This window comes from Macaca thibetana, chromosome 11 (genome assembly GCF_024542745.1).
Source record: "Macaca thibetana thibetana isolate TM-01 chromosome 11, ASM2454274v1, whole genome shotgun sequence".
NCBI classification, from domain to species: Eukaryota; Metazoa; Chordata; class Mammalia; order Primates; family Cercopithecidae; genus Macaca; species Macaca thibetana.
The window spans coordinates 127385719-127399400 of record NC_065588.1 but is presented as its reverse complement, the minus strand read 5'-3'; the positions used below and the strand labels follow the sequence as shown (position 1 = coordinate 127399400).

At 52.6% G+C, this 13682-nt stretch overlaps 1 protein-coding gene across 2 annotated transcripts in view; it reads right to left on the bottom strand.

Annotated features, from left to right (window-relative positions):
- ADGRD1 (adhesion G protein-coupled receptor D1) overlaps nt 1-13682 on the bottom strand; it is a 189233-nt gene that overhangs the window by 116270 nt on the left and 59281 nt on the right. The gene's annotated exons all lie outside the window — the stretch shown is intronic.

Here is a 13682-nt window from a genome sequence, read left to right as displayed (position 1 = left end):
ACCGAGCGAGAACACGGAAGACTCATTACGGCGCTGTGAGAATGCAGACGCACACCAGCAGGATGACAAATGTAGACTATTAAGCAGCCGTGAAAATGATGATACAGTCTGAGCTACTGGCATGGAAATATAGACATGGTAAATTTAAAAACGGAAGCTGCAAAATAGCGCAGATAGCAGAACCCCATTTATATAAAATCATGTGTGCACACACACACCTAGAGAAGCCTCCAAAAGAAGTCACCACAATGTTGACACCGGTCATCTCTGGGGGATGGGATTTCAAATGATGTTTGGCTACGTGTGTGTGTGTGTGTTAAACAGCCTGCAGAGTAGGAATATCCTGGGTCTACAGTGCACCAAGGAATGACCATGGGAAGAAAATGAACCTTGCTTCATTCACAGTCAACTGTTTTTCCCTCATTCACAGCAAATCCTAGAGAAACAACAGTTGTGTGCCACAATCCCTACCAGAAAGTTCCTGCCTCCAAGAGAAGCCACCCGCCTGCTTGCATCTCCCTCAAATATGTTTCTGAATATGATAATCTGAGAAGCACAGGAAAGTGACTGTGTTTAATAGTCTGCAACTGGAAACAGCCAAATTACGGCTACCAGGACGAGTCAGCTGTGGTCTGTTCACATAATGGAATATGGAATAGCGACGCGTAGCATCCGGCTGTGAATACTGCAATAGCATCCACTTGGGACTCTCACCTGGGAGTCTCCCAGGGGATACTGGCGATGCCTAGAGACGTATCTAGTTGTCACACCTGGGGAGGGGCTGCTGGCATCAATGGGTAGAGGTCAGGGATGCTGTTCCACACCCACCCTGCAATGCCCAGGCCAGCCCCACAGCCAGAGTGCCCCCACACCAATGCATCTCAACACACCAGAACCAGTTCCCTTGGGAGATTAAGCCCCAGAAACACAAGTCGACTTCAAAAGGCCAAAGTCTGGATTCCACTCTATGCCTGGGAACATCCTCTGTTCAGGGGCGACCTGGACGCTGCAGCTCCCCGTGGTCGGGAAGGGCTCTGGAGCTCAGCGCCGCGTGGTCGCGAAGGCCTCTGGAGCTCAGCGCCCCGTGGTCGGGAAGGGCTCTGGAGCTCACTCCCTTCCAATGCCCTGAGAGATCGGACAGACAATTGCTGACATGAGTAGCAAAGGACCCCCCAAAACATTAAAATGAGCCCTTTAGGAGAAGAAGGGATTCCATCCAGCTCAGAAGGGCAGGTGTAATGAGGCCACCTGGCCCTCTGGAGGGCACCGGGAAAGGCTGGAAGCAAGGTCTGTGCCCTGAGACACAGTCCACTGAGACACAGTCTGTGGCCCAGCCACGCCCACGGCTGCCCCGTCTGTCTATAGAGTGCAGGCTCCACAGGAGGGGAGACGCACAGATGGTGCCTCACCGTCCATTCCCACCTGCCCTCTGCAGCCCGAAGGCCCAGACACACTGATGGCACTGGCACATTTGACATGAACCGGGCACAGTGACATGGTCACGTGTCCCAGGGCATCCGTGGGCTTCCGTGGTGCAGCCCTGGGGCATGCGGAGTGCCCAGCCTCACCCCCAGGCTTTACCAGGTGCCCCCTTGGAGCCTCCAGGATGGGCCTGCAACTCCGTCCCTCACACCCTGGGGAGCTTGCACCCCATTCTGTGCCAGCAAAAGAAGGTATCTCAGGCCAGGCACAGTGGCCCACGCCTGTAATCCTAGCAGTTTGGAAGGCTGAGGTGGATGGATCACTTGAGGCCAGGAGTTCGAGACCAGCCTGAACAACATGGTGAAACCCTGTCGCTACTAAAATTACAAAAATTAGCAGGGAGCATGCCTGTAATCCCAGCTACTCAGGAGGCTGAGGCTGGAGAATTGCTCGAACCCAGGAGGTGGAAGTTGCAGTAAGCCGAGATCGTGCCATTGCACTCCAGCCTGGATGACAGAGCAAGACTCTGTATCAAAAAAAATAAAATAAAATAAAATAAGAAAGAACAGAAAGTGTCTCGGCCTCGGGCCTCAAGACCTCAGCCCATGTTGGGAAAAAATTCCTACAGCCTCCATGTCACCGTTCCCTGACAACATCGTGGGGTACAAACCTGTGACTCTCTTCCGAGTTCACGTCCTCCTCACGGCCCGTGAGACAGTGCCTCCAGGGGAAATCCTCCCATCAGACAAATTGCTTTAACTCAGGAGAGCAGGCCCCCGGAACATCCTCCGAAGTATAAAAGCAAGCTTCAAAAGAAAAACCCCAAAACCCTAGAGAACGCTTGGCTAAGACAAGCCTTAATTACCATCCTCTTTTGGTATGATAAAAATTCCTCTCCACCTCTCTTCAAGACAAGATTCCTTATTCAAACACTTTCTTTTTTTAAAAATAACTACAGTAACCAACCATTAAAACGGGGACTGCATTTTAATCCACCCTTTCTTTTTCTCTGGTTTTCAAACTGGCACCTTTCGTACTTCACAGAAGACACAAACATGGCCTTCTACAAAACTTTCATCCACGCCATCAAGCCCCCCGGGGCCTGTAATTCACTGGAAGTGCCTGCAGAGACGGCCTCCCCAGGCCGTCCCCGCCCTCGGGCCATGGCCAGCAGGCCTCAGTACCAGTGAGAAAATGGCCCAGAGAGCCCTGCCCGAGCGTCTCACACACAGACGCCTGCTGCATGGCTCCCTTCTCGTGTCTGGGAGGCTGAATGGTGCTGCAAAGAAAAGTACAGTCTTGCATCACTTAATCACAAGGACGCATTGTGAAAACGCATCCTTAGGTGATTTCATCGTGCTCTGAACGTCACAGAGGGACGTACACAAAGCTAGACGGCATAGCCCACTACACACCCGGCTGTATGGAGTAGCCTATTGCTTCCAGGCTACAAACTGTGCCCACTACTGTACCGAACACGGCCGGCGGCTGTAACACAATGGGAAGGATCTGTGCATTGAAACCCATCAACACATAGACAAGGTACAGGGAAAATCTGGTCTTACAGTCTGATGGGACCACTGTGGTATATGCAACCTATCACTCACCAGAACACGACCGAATGTTTCCAAAACACGCAGAACGCTCGACTGGGTCTGCCGCAGCACCAGCCACACTGGAAACCCTGGTGCTTTAGGGACCACTAGAAGCCACGCTCGACCTCCCCTCTGCCAGGAGAGCCAGCACACTGAGCTAGCCATCAGGCACCAGCACCAGGCTCCAGCCCTCCGTGTGGGCCTCTCTGACCCTGACGTCACAGAGAACACCAGTGACCTGGCCAGCGAGGCTGCCTGCACCTGCTTGCTGCACAGCTCCCCCCAGGCCGCTCTGCCAGGGACACAAAGCACTATCCCTTGGGGGTGGCTGATTCTAGGCTATGCCACTCCCAAACCATTACTCGGATCATCCAGATGCTAACCCCAGAGACACCATTCGTCTCTCAGATCCGTTCTGTCTTCATCTGTGGTCGACAGCTCATCAGGCTGAATCTTCAGAAATGACTTAAATCCACACACCAGGGTCAGGAGCAGAAGGCGGCCAGCTGGGGGCCATTCTGAGTTGTCTATGTGCAGAGACTGGTCATCTTCTCCCTGCTGTTTGTCCCTTCATTGCCCCTCAACACTGCCCAAGGCTCAACATAAGGGAGAGAAGGTGGTCCATCTGCAGGTGAATAGAAACTTTCCAGGTTTCCAGAACAGGGGCCAGGCTGCTCCCTGCAGGAATATGCAGGTTCACAGGGTCATTTGCTGCAACAAGTTGTTTATACAAAATATGGGTAACAACGTAAATGCCTGTGAGTAGGAGATGAGCTGAATAAGCTGGTGATGGCTGAGTAAACCCACACAGTGGGGCGCTGTGCAGCTGAGAAGCTGGAAGGCCTCTGCGGACGGGTTTGGAGTGACTTCCAGGATAAACTGAGTACCAAAGAGCTTCTGTGGTGTACCGGCCTTCACAGGAGACAGAAGGGGCTATTGAAAAAGTACATGTATCTGTTCATTCGGCACAAAAGAAATTAAAAAAAAAAAAAAATGGGACCTGCTTACCTGGGGAAGTGGGTGGGAACAGGGTGCAGGGAATGGAGGATGGAGACAGAGCAGGGGTGGGCCGCGCCACGGAGGATGCCTTGCTGTGGATCTGCCTTTAGATCTGCCACAGTATGGTTCACATACTCCTCAATTACCTCAACACTGAAAATGAACCAGCCTGTGAGGACCCAAAAGCCAGTCCCAACGACAGCAGATGAACCTGGCTGTATTCTCAGTGACGCAACAGTAAGGGAGGCAGAAGAAAGGAGGCAGCTATGGAACGCAGAGGAACGGTATCTTAACTATAGGGTGTAAGGCTAAAAGCAGAGGGGATGTGAACACACACTGTCCCCTCATCAGTACATACGTTTCCCACAAGGGTGTGGTTAGCAATTCTGAACCTGTGTGTGCAGCACGTTTACACAAAATTATTGAGAATAATGAGAGACAAGTTTCCTACTTTGGGAGAAAGATGAACATACAAGGAAAGGCTAAATGAATCCCGCAGGCTTAGACCAGAAACAGGTATCAGAATGCAATCCATAGTTTGCAACACACACACACACACACACACACACACACACAGAGAGAGATAAATGCAGGAGGATGCAGGTGCATGCATGTGCTTCTGAGAACACACACACACACACACACACACAGATTCCCTGGCTCTGTCCACCAAGAGAGAGGACTGAGAACAGTGACGCTCCAGCAGAAATGAGCACCTGCCCCGATTGTGCTTTCTAAATGCCATTCTCCAACCAAACGCACCAGGGCTCCTGGGGGAAAGAGCCGATTCCATGAGCCCAGCATAGCTTTAATGTCTGAATGTAAGGAGAGACTCGAAAACTGAGGGCGGCATCAAAGGAAGCAGAAGCCAACTGGACAAAGCTCCCACTGGTCACAACTGGAACAACGGGAGCAACAGAATCCGTAATGAGAGAGCCGGACGGTGCCCTGTGGGATGAAATAGTATCCCTGAGTCACAGCAACATAAGCAACTGAATAAATAAATCACAGTTTGTTCTTATCATAGAATTCCAATTAATAAATGCAGAAGGAATGATGGAAATAGAAAGTCATCATTAGGCAAACATGACAGTAAAAATGTTTGCAGGCAAGAGTCATCAATGGATGTAGAAATCCATGGAGAAGGATGAGCTGAAGGAGGGTTGTGTAGTTTCGTGGTACACGTGGTGAGAGAGATTTATTCTAGGCAAAGGAGAAAACCATCCCTTTACAGTGGGTTCACCTGGCAGACACCACCTCACCCACGCCATCTGAGTGCGCATTACCGGCGAAATGAACATTCACATTCCATACTTGCTGTGCGGGAGCCGAATTGTTCCCCCTAAAGTCACCTGTTGAAGCTCTAACCCCCAGTACCTCAGAATGTGACAGTGTTTGGAGTCAGGGTCTTTGAAGAGATGATTACGATAAAATGAGGTCATCAGGGTAGGCCCTAATCCAATGAGACCGGTATCCTTATAAGAAGAGATCAGGGCTGAGCACGGTGGCTCACACCTGTAACCCCCGCACTTTGGGAGGCCGAGGCAGAACTGCCTGAGCCCAGGAGTTCAAGACCAGCCTGAGCAACATAGTGAGATCTCATCTCTACAAATAACTGAAAAATGAGCAGGGCATTGTGATGCATGCCTGAGGTCCCAGATACTCAAGAGGCTGACGCAGGAGGACAGTTTGAGCCCGGCGATCAGGGCTGCAGTGAGCTGTGACTGTGCCTCTGCACTCCAGCCTGGGCAACAGAGAGAGACTCTGTCTCAAAAAAAGAAATAAAGGAAAATCAGGACACAGATACGCATGAGGGACGACCACGTGAGGACACAGGGAGAAGATGCTGTCTGCAAGCCGAGGAGAGAGGCCTTGGGAGAAACCAAACCTACCAACACCTTGACCTTGGCTTTCCAGCCCCTAGAACGACGAGAAAATAAAAGTCTGTTGCTTGGTTGCCCACAGGCCGACTCACACAGCCTGATGCTGCGATAAGGAAGGACCGTTTCACTTCCCTGGCATTCTTACCAAAGACGCACGGCCTCGGCCTAATCTGGAGGAATCATCGACGGTGCCCAGGAATGCTCCACAAAGCACCGGCCAGGCCGCCGCCGAAGTGTCAAAGTCATGGGAGACAAAGGGAAGCTGAGAACCCGTACAGACTGCAGTTACCTAGGAGACGTGACAACTAAATGCTCTGTGCCAGCCGAGATGAGATCCCGGGACTGAAAAAAAGCTGCAAGTGAGAAAACTGACACCATTCAAAAAACGTCTGTCGTTAATATCAGTGTCAATTTCCTGGTTTCAATCATTGTACTTAAAAATACCACCATCAGGGAAGATGGGCGAATGATCTGTACCTCTGTAGACATACAGGGGAATTCTGTACTATTCTTGCCATCTTTTTTTTCTGTAAGTTTAAAATCATTTCAGAATAAAAAGTTTAAAACATTGAGGTTGTAAACTGTTGACCTCCTGGCTGAATGCAACCCACACATAGGGTTTCTTTGACAACGTTGGAAACAAATTTGAATTAGCTGCCAACAAGACAAATCCAGGGATATAATTTAAAGCCCAGATTCTGGGTTACTCTTCGAAAGTCTCAAGCTGTGGTGACGGTGACACCCCAAGGAGGCCAAAACCCAGCCCGAAGGCACCGTGTCCGGGGCTGCTCCTCACACTGGCCACCCCGGGCCTGGCTCCTGAGAGCTGCACCCAGAGGAGGGCCGAGTTTGAGGAGGTGCCCAGTCCTGAGGACAAAGGTCCCCCGCACTGCACAAGGAGAGGGCCTGGGGGCTTCTTCACGGTCTGGGGGCTTCAGATCAATGTCCAGGGTTCAGCCTTAGCCAGGGCTTCATGTGAGGGCGTCCACAGCTCGGGCAACCGCCTCGTTCAGATGCGGCCCATGTCCAGGTGGGCATGGCCAACGTTTCAGAGTCTTGGCACTCGGCTGACAGACCTTCCTTTGCCACCAGTGCCTGTTTCCCTCCTCAGATCACCAGTGCCCCACTACGTGTGAGCCTGGGGAACCAAATCTCTTCCCTGACCTCAGCCCTGGGGTGCTATTAGGCGTGCATGAGGGGCAGAGCCCTGCCCTGGCTGGAGCTTGGGGTCCTGCCCCTGGAGCATCTCCCTGGAGCACCCCCTGCCCTGGCCAGAGCTCAGAGTCCTGCCCCTGGAACATATCCCTCGAGCACCCTCATTACACTCAGTCCCTTCCAGAATTTATGACAGCCTGCGCGATGGCCTGGCTTTAGGACTGACTGACATTCAGGTGGAGTTGAGGCCATCTGATGAGCAAATTTTTGACAACAGCAATCAAACTGACAGCACTGGGCTCTCTGCAATATGTATTTTTGGTGCTTATTCTAATTCTCAAATTTCCCAAGACTCTGCTTCGCTCATTCCTTGCTCCCTTCTAAGGGAAACTGACATTTCAATGTTGATTTAAAACTTAAGATTTTGATTGAATGCAGTGAGCAATTTTGACTGAAGAAAACACTGCAGTTTCTGATCAATTGTCATGTCAAAAACTCCTGGCATCCCAGGGTGGTGTGTGGGCACCATCCCTGTCCAGACCCTCCGTGGAACTGCTGGGAAGGCCTCCTGCATAGCCCTGGGTGAGGCACCCTGGAGACCTGCTCTGCCCAACAGCATAGCCTGAGCTGCAGAAGGTCTCAGCCCACTGGGTGCCCCTAAAGCTAGGAGGGACAGTGGCCAGAGGTCAGGGTGATCAAGGAGGAACAGCAGGAGCTGTCCACCAGAGACCACTGCTGAGTCAGCCCAAGGTCAGGGTCTGAATCTGGATTATTTGATAGTTTGGGGAGCAAACAATGTTAAAAACCAAAATCCTGCAGAGGCGTCTGTGCGGGGCTCTGAAGCATGCACACCCGGGCACAGGCTGGGCCACCATGGCTGTTCTGAACCAGAGACCTAGAGTCTGTGCCCCGGCCTCGCTGAGATACTGTCTGTCACGTCCCCAGGCCCCACCCAGGCTCCTGCCCCCACCTGCAGGACCTCACAGAACCAGAATAAGCTTTGGGCCCTGGAAGCCCTGGAAGTCAAAAGCAAAGTCCCTCTCAAACACCTGAGTCTGTCCTGAAAGAAAATGACTAAGCACATTGAGAAAGGATGGTAGAAATGAAATGCCTGTGCTTTGAGAAAGAAGTTCCAGTACAATGTCAACACCTCTGCTAACAGAAATGATTCAATGGTGCCATTAAACAGCGTTAAGCAGAATGTGTTTATTTGCCGTTCGTGTGTAAAAGGCAAAACCCCTCCATATCAGGGAGGTGGGCTCTTTTCTATGTTATTTGGCACCAGTCATAACTGACTCAAGTTGGCTTCCTAAGAAAATAGAATAGCAGGATTTTTTAAAACAGCAGGTCCTTGTGGTCTGAAGTCAGTGAACGATGAGGCAGCACGAGGGAAGCGGTGAGTGAGGCGGCCGACCCGAGGTGGGGCTTCCGTCCCGTCTCATTGGTGAACCCTCTTGGTGGGAAACCGCTAGGATGAACCAATCTCTAAGACTAAGGTTCATCAGGCACCACAGGGGGTGCCCTCCACAGCAGGGGCATGGCGGGATTTAACCAGAACCCGAGCTGATGCCCCCCATCCCAGGGTGAAGCGTCAGACATGCAGACACCTGGGAGAATGCGGGCATCAGCCCTGCAATCTAACCACATGGTTGTGACTCAGTTTACTGCCACCCTGCCTTCCTGGGAGCTGGAGGGATGGGAGAGGAGGGGGCTGCCTGGGCAGGAGAGCAGACAGGCGTGAGGCCCCTAGGTGAGGCACCCTGGAGACCCGCTCTGTGCAGGAAAGGAAGAAGCTGTACCACACGAAACAAAATCACTTTCCACTTTCCAAATTCCAGAACTCCTACCTGCCTGGCCCAGCAAGGATGGGGTGCGTGTGTGTGTGTGCACGCGCGCACATGTGCCGTACTAAGGCTGGGTATGTGCACGTATGTGCCCATATGAGTGCTAGATGTAGGTACATGCACTGCATGTGTACTGTGTGCCTGTACTGGGTGTGTGTGTCTGTGCTGGCTGTGTGTGCACTGAGTGTGTGTGTGCCTGTGCTGGGTGTGTGTGTCTGTGCTGGTTGTGTGTGCACTGAGTGTGTGTGTGCCTGTGCTGGGTGTGTGTGTGTGGATGTGTGTATCTGGTAGCTGTGTGCACTGAGTGTGTGTGTGCCTGTGCTGGGTGTGTGTGCACTGGGTGTGTGTGTACTGAGTGTGTGTGCCTGTGCTGGGTGTGTGTGCACTGGATGTGTGTATCTATGGTAGCTGTGTGAATACTGAGTGTGTGTGCCTGTGCTGGGTGTGTGTACTGGGTGTGTGTGTCTGTGCTGGCTGTGTGTGTACTGGGTGTGTGTGCCTGTGCTGGGTGTGTGTGTACTGGGTGTGTGTGTACTGAGTGTGTGTGCCTGTGCTGGGTGTGTGTGCACTGAGTGTGTGTGCCTGTGCTGGGTGTGTGTGTACTGGGTGTGTGTGCCTGTGCTGGGTGTGTGTGTACTGGGTGTGTGTGTACTGAGTGTGTGTGTGCCTGGGGTGTGCCTGTGCTGGGTGTGTGTGCACTGGGTGTGTGTGTCTGTGCTGCCTGTGTGTGTACTGTGTGTGCCTGTGCTGGGTGTGTGTGCACTGGGTGTGTGCTGGCTGTGTGTGTGCTGGGGTGTGCCTGTGCTGGGTGTATGTGCACTGGGTGTGTCTGTGCTGGCTGTGTGTGTGCTGGGGTGTGCCTGTGCTGGGTGTATGTGCACTGGGTGTGTGTGTACTGGGTGTGTGTGTACTGGGTGTGTGTGCACTGGGTGTGTGTGTACTGGGTGTGTGTGTACTGGGTGTATGTGCACTGGGTGTATGTGCACTGGGTGTGTGTGCACTGGGTGTGTGTGTACTGGGTGTGTGTGTGCTGGCTGTGTGTGTACTGTGCCTGTACTATCTGTGCTAGCTGTGTGTGTACTGTGTGTGTGCCTGTACTGGGTGTGTGCACCAGGTGTGCCTGCACTGGTTGTGCCTGTACTGTGTGTGTACTGGGTGTACGTGCACTGGGTGTGTCTGTGTTGGGGGTGTGTGTACCGGGTGTGTGTGCACTGGGTGTTTGTGTCTGTGTTGGGTGTATCTGTGCTGGATCTGTGTGCACTGGGTGTGTGTCTGCTGGGTGTGTGGACTGAGTGTGTGGACTGTGTGTGTGCACTGGGTGTGTGTATCTGTGCTGGGTATGTGTGGACTGGGTGTGCGTGGACTCTGTGTGGACTAGGTGTGTGTGGACTGGGTGTATGTGGACTGTGTGTGTGGACTGTGTGTGTTGACTGTGCGCACTGGGTATGTGTGTGCTGGGTGTGTGCGGACTGAGTGTGTGTGTGCTGGGTGTGTGGACTGTGTGTGTTTGGAGTGTGGACTGGGTGTGTGTGGACTGAGTGTGTGGACTGTGTGTGGACTGCATGTGTGGACTGGGTGTGTGTGGACTGTGTGTGGACTGAGTGTGTGGACTGAGAGTGTGTGGACTGGGTGTGTGTGGACTGTGTGTGGACTGAGTGTGTGGACTGAGAGTGTGTGGACTGGGTGTTTGTGGACCAAGTGTGTGGACTGAGTGTGTGGACTGGATGTGTATGCATGTGCATGTGCGTGTATGTATATACACATGCGCCTGTGCAACCTCACTGGGTGTGTGGCTCCCCTGCAGCCCTGGCACTCAAACTGCGCTCTCATCTCCTGCCTCCCCTCTCTGCCCGTGCCCTCCCCTCTCCACTTGTCCCCACCTTACCTTCTGGGATGATCCGTGATTCCTGCTCTTCAACGTCCCCCAGCCCCTGTGGTCGGCTGTGATTCACAGTGCCCACCTCACTCAAGAGGACAGCTTCAACCTCAGAGCACACAGAGGTTCCAGAGGCCTTCAGAACAAGCCTCCTGCCTTTACAGACTTTTTTTTTTTTTTTTTTTAATGAGACAAAGTCTCACTCTATTGCCCAGGCTAGAATGCACTGGCGTGAGCTCTGCTCATTGCAACCTACACCTCCCGGGTTCAAGTGATTCTCCTGCCTCAGTCTCCCAGGTAGCTGGGATTACAGGCTTGTGCCACCCTGCCCGGTTGATTTTTGTATTTTTAATAGAGACGGGAATTCACCATGTTGGTCAGGCTGGTCTCGAACTCCTGACCTCAGGTGATCCACCCACCTTGGCCTCCCGAAGTGCTGAGATTACAGGCAAGAGCCACTGCGCCCAGCTACAGACTCTTGCCTACAGGCGTGACACACCTCAGGGCAGCACTGCCCGACCCTCAAGCCAAGAACCTCCAAGTGCCTCTGCTGCATGGCACGGCCACGTTTCCAAACCCAGGCGGAGCCCACGGAGCACATCCTCACTGACGTCACGGCAGAGGGGACAGCCCATGCAGGGGACCAGGATTCTCTCCATACAAAGAGAAGACACAAATGTCAACCGCACAACTGCAAGACAGGGCACTGACTCCAGCACAGCACTCACTCAGCAAGCGTCTCCTGAGCCTCCACTCAGTGCCAAGGCTCGGTACGGGCAGGTGGGGAAGGGCAGTGGGCTCCGTGCTGGATCTGGCAGCCTCTGAGAAGCTGCAGGCCATTTAAGGGATTACTGATTAGCATAAATGATTATAGCATGGGTGCTGAGACTCTGCTAATACACTACAAAGACAGTGAGGAGGAAGGTTCCCTTCTGTGCAGGCCACAGAGGGCTTGGAGGAGAGAAGGCTCCTCCTGAGATGGGTGAACTCAGACAGCAGAGGTGTGGGAGAGGCCAACCAGGCACAGGGAACGGCACCAGCAATGACAGCCTGCTGGACTTGGAAGGAGAGCCAGAGGTGCAGATGGAAAGCCGGACAGGAAGAGTCTGCTAGAGATCTGCCAACAGCCCCATAATGTAAATTCTCCTGCGGGAACCTTGAGTCCCAGAAGGTCTTTGAATAGATGAGTAGCATCACCTGATCTGTGTGTTTGAAAATAAATCTGTAAACTGTGGGGAGAATGGAGCAGACAGAACACGAGGAGGCTGCTGGTCCAGGTGAGAAGTCACTGGGAAGGAGACGGACACCAAGGAGGGGCAGAGGAAGCAAGGCAGGGGACACGCTGAAAACAGGCTCATGGCTGGTCACATGCAGAGAGGAAGGGCAAGGAGCTTGAGGTGACCAGTCTCATCTCCAGTCCCCTCTCCATCTCCATTCCCATCTCCATCTCCAGCTCCAGCTCCATCTCCAACTCCATCTCCATCTCCATCTCCAGCTCCAGTCCCCTCTGCATCTCCATCTCCATCTCCATTCCCATCTCCATCTCCAATTCCATTCCCCTCTCCATCTCCATTCCCATTCCCATCTCCATCTCCATCTACAACTCCATCTCCATCTACAACTCTAATCCCCTCTTCATCTCCATTCCCATCTCCATCTCCATCTCCATCTACAACTCCATCTCCATCTACAACTCTAATCCCCTCTTCATCTCCATCTCCATCTCCATCTCCATCCCCATCTCCATCTCCAACTCCATCTCCATCTCCAACTCCAGTCCCCTCTTCATCTCCATCTCCATCTCCATCTCCAGTCGCCTCTCCAACTCCATCTCCATCTCCAACTCCAGTCCCCTCTCCATCTCCATTCCCATCTCCATCTCCAAGTCCAGTCCCCTCTCCATCTCTATTCCCATCTTCATCTCCATCTTTATCTACAACTCCATCTCCATCTCCAACTTCAGTCCCCTCTTCATCTCCATCTCCAACTCCATCTCCAACTCCAGTCCCCTCTTCCTCTCCATCTCCAACTCTAGTCCTCTCTCCATCTCCATCTCCATCTCCAGTCCCCTCTCCATCTCCATCTCCAGCTCCAGTCCCCTCCCCACTGCCATCTCCATCTCCAGTCCCCTCTCCATCTCCATCTCTAGTCCCCTCTCCATCTTTATCTCCATCTCCAGTCCCCTCCCCACTGCCATCTCCATCTCCAGTCCCCTCTCCATCTCCATCTCCAGTCCCCTCTCCATCTTCATCTCCATCTCCATCTCCAGTCCCATCTCCATCTTCATCTCCATCTCCATCTCCAGTCCCCTCTCCATCTCCATTCCCATCTCCATCTCCAGCTCCATCTTCAACTCCATCTCCATCTCCAGTCCCCTCTCCATCTCCATTCCCATCTCCATCTCCAGTACCCCTCTCCCCAGCTCACCATTCCCACAAGCGTGTGGGCTCCTATCTCCATCTCCAGTACCATCTCTTGACTGCCCCAGCTCACCCAGCAGCACAAGCGTGTGGGCTCCTATCTCCATCTCCAGTACCATCTCTTGACTGCCCCAGCTCACCCAGCAGCACAAGTGTGTGGGCTCCTCCCAGGTGGGGCAGAAACACAGTCACCCCTGAAAGAACAGGAGCACCCACCCAGGTGTGCACACAGAGTCGGCCTTGGCCATAGAGCAGAGCGAAACAGAATGAAATAGAAAATCCTGCCAGGAAATGCCTTTAGTGTTAATTCTGACCAATAACACAGTGAGTTCTTTAATAAACGCTTTGAAAAATCTCACGCTTTGAGTGTCACATCAGCACCTTACCTCCTGATGTAAACCTGGCGTGGGGAACAGTGCATGCATTTTTTAAAGAACGGCAGCATTATACTCTGGTTTCTCCTCAGATTGTATACATCTTTTGCCTTT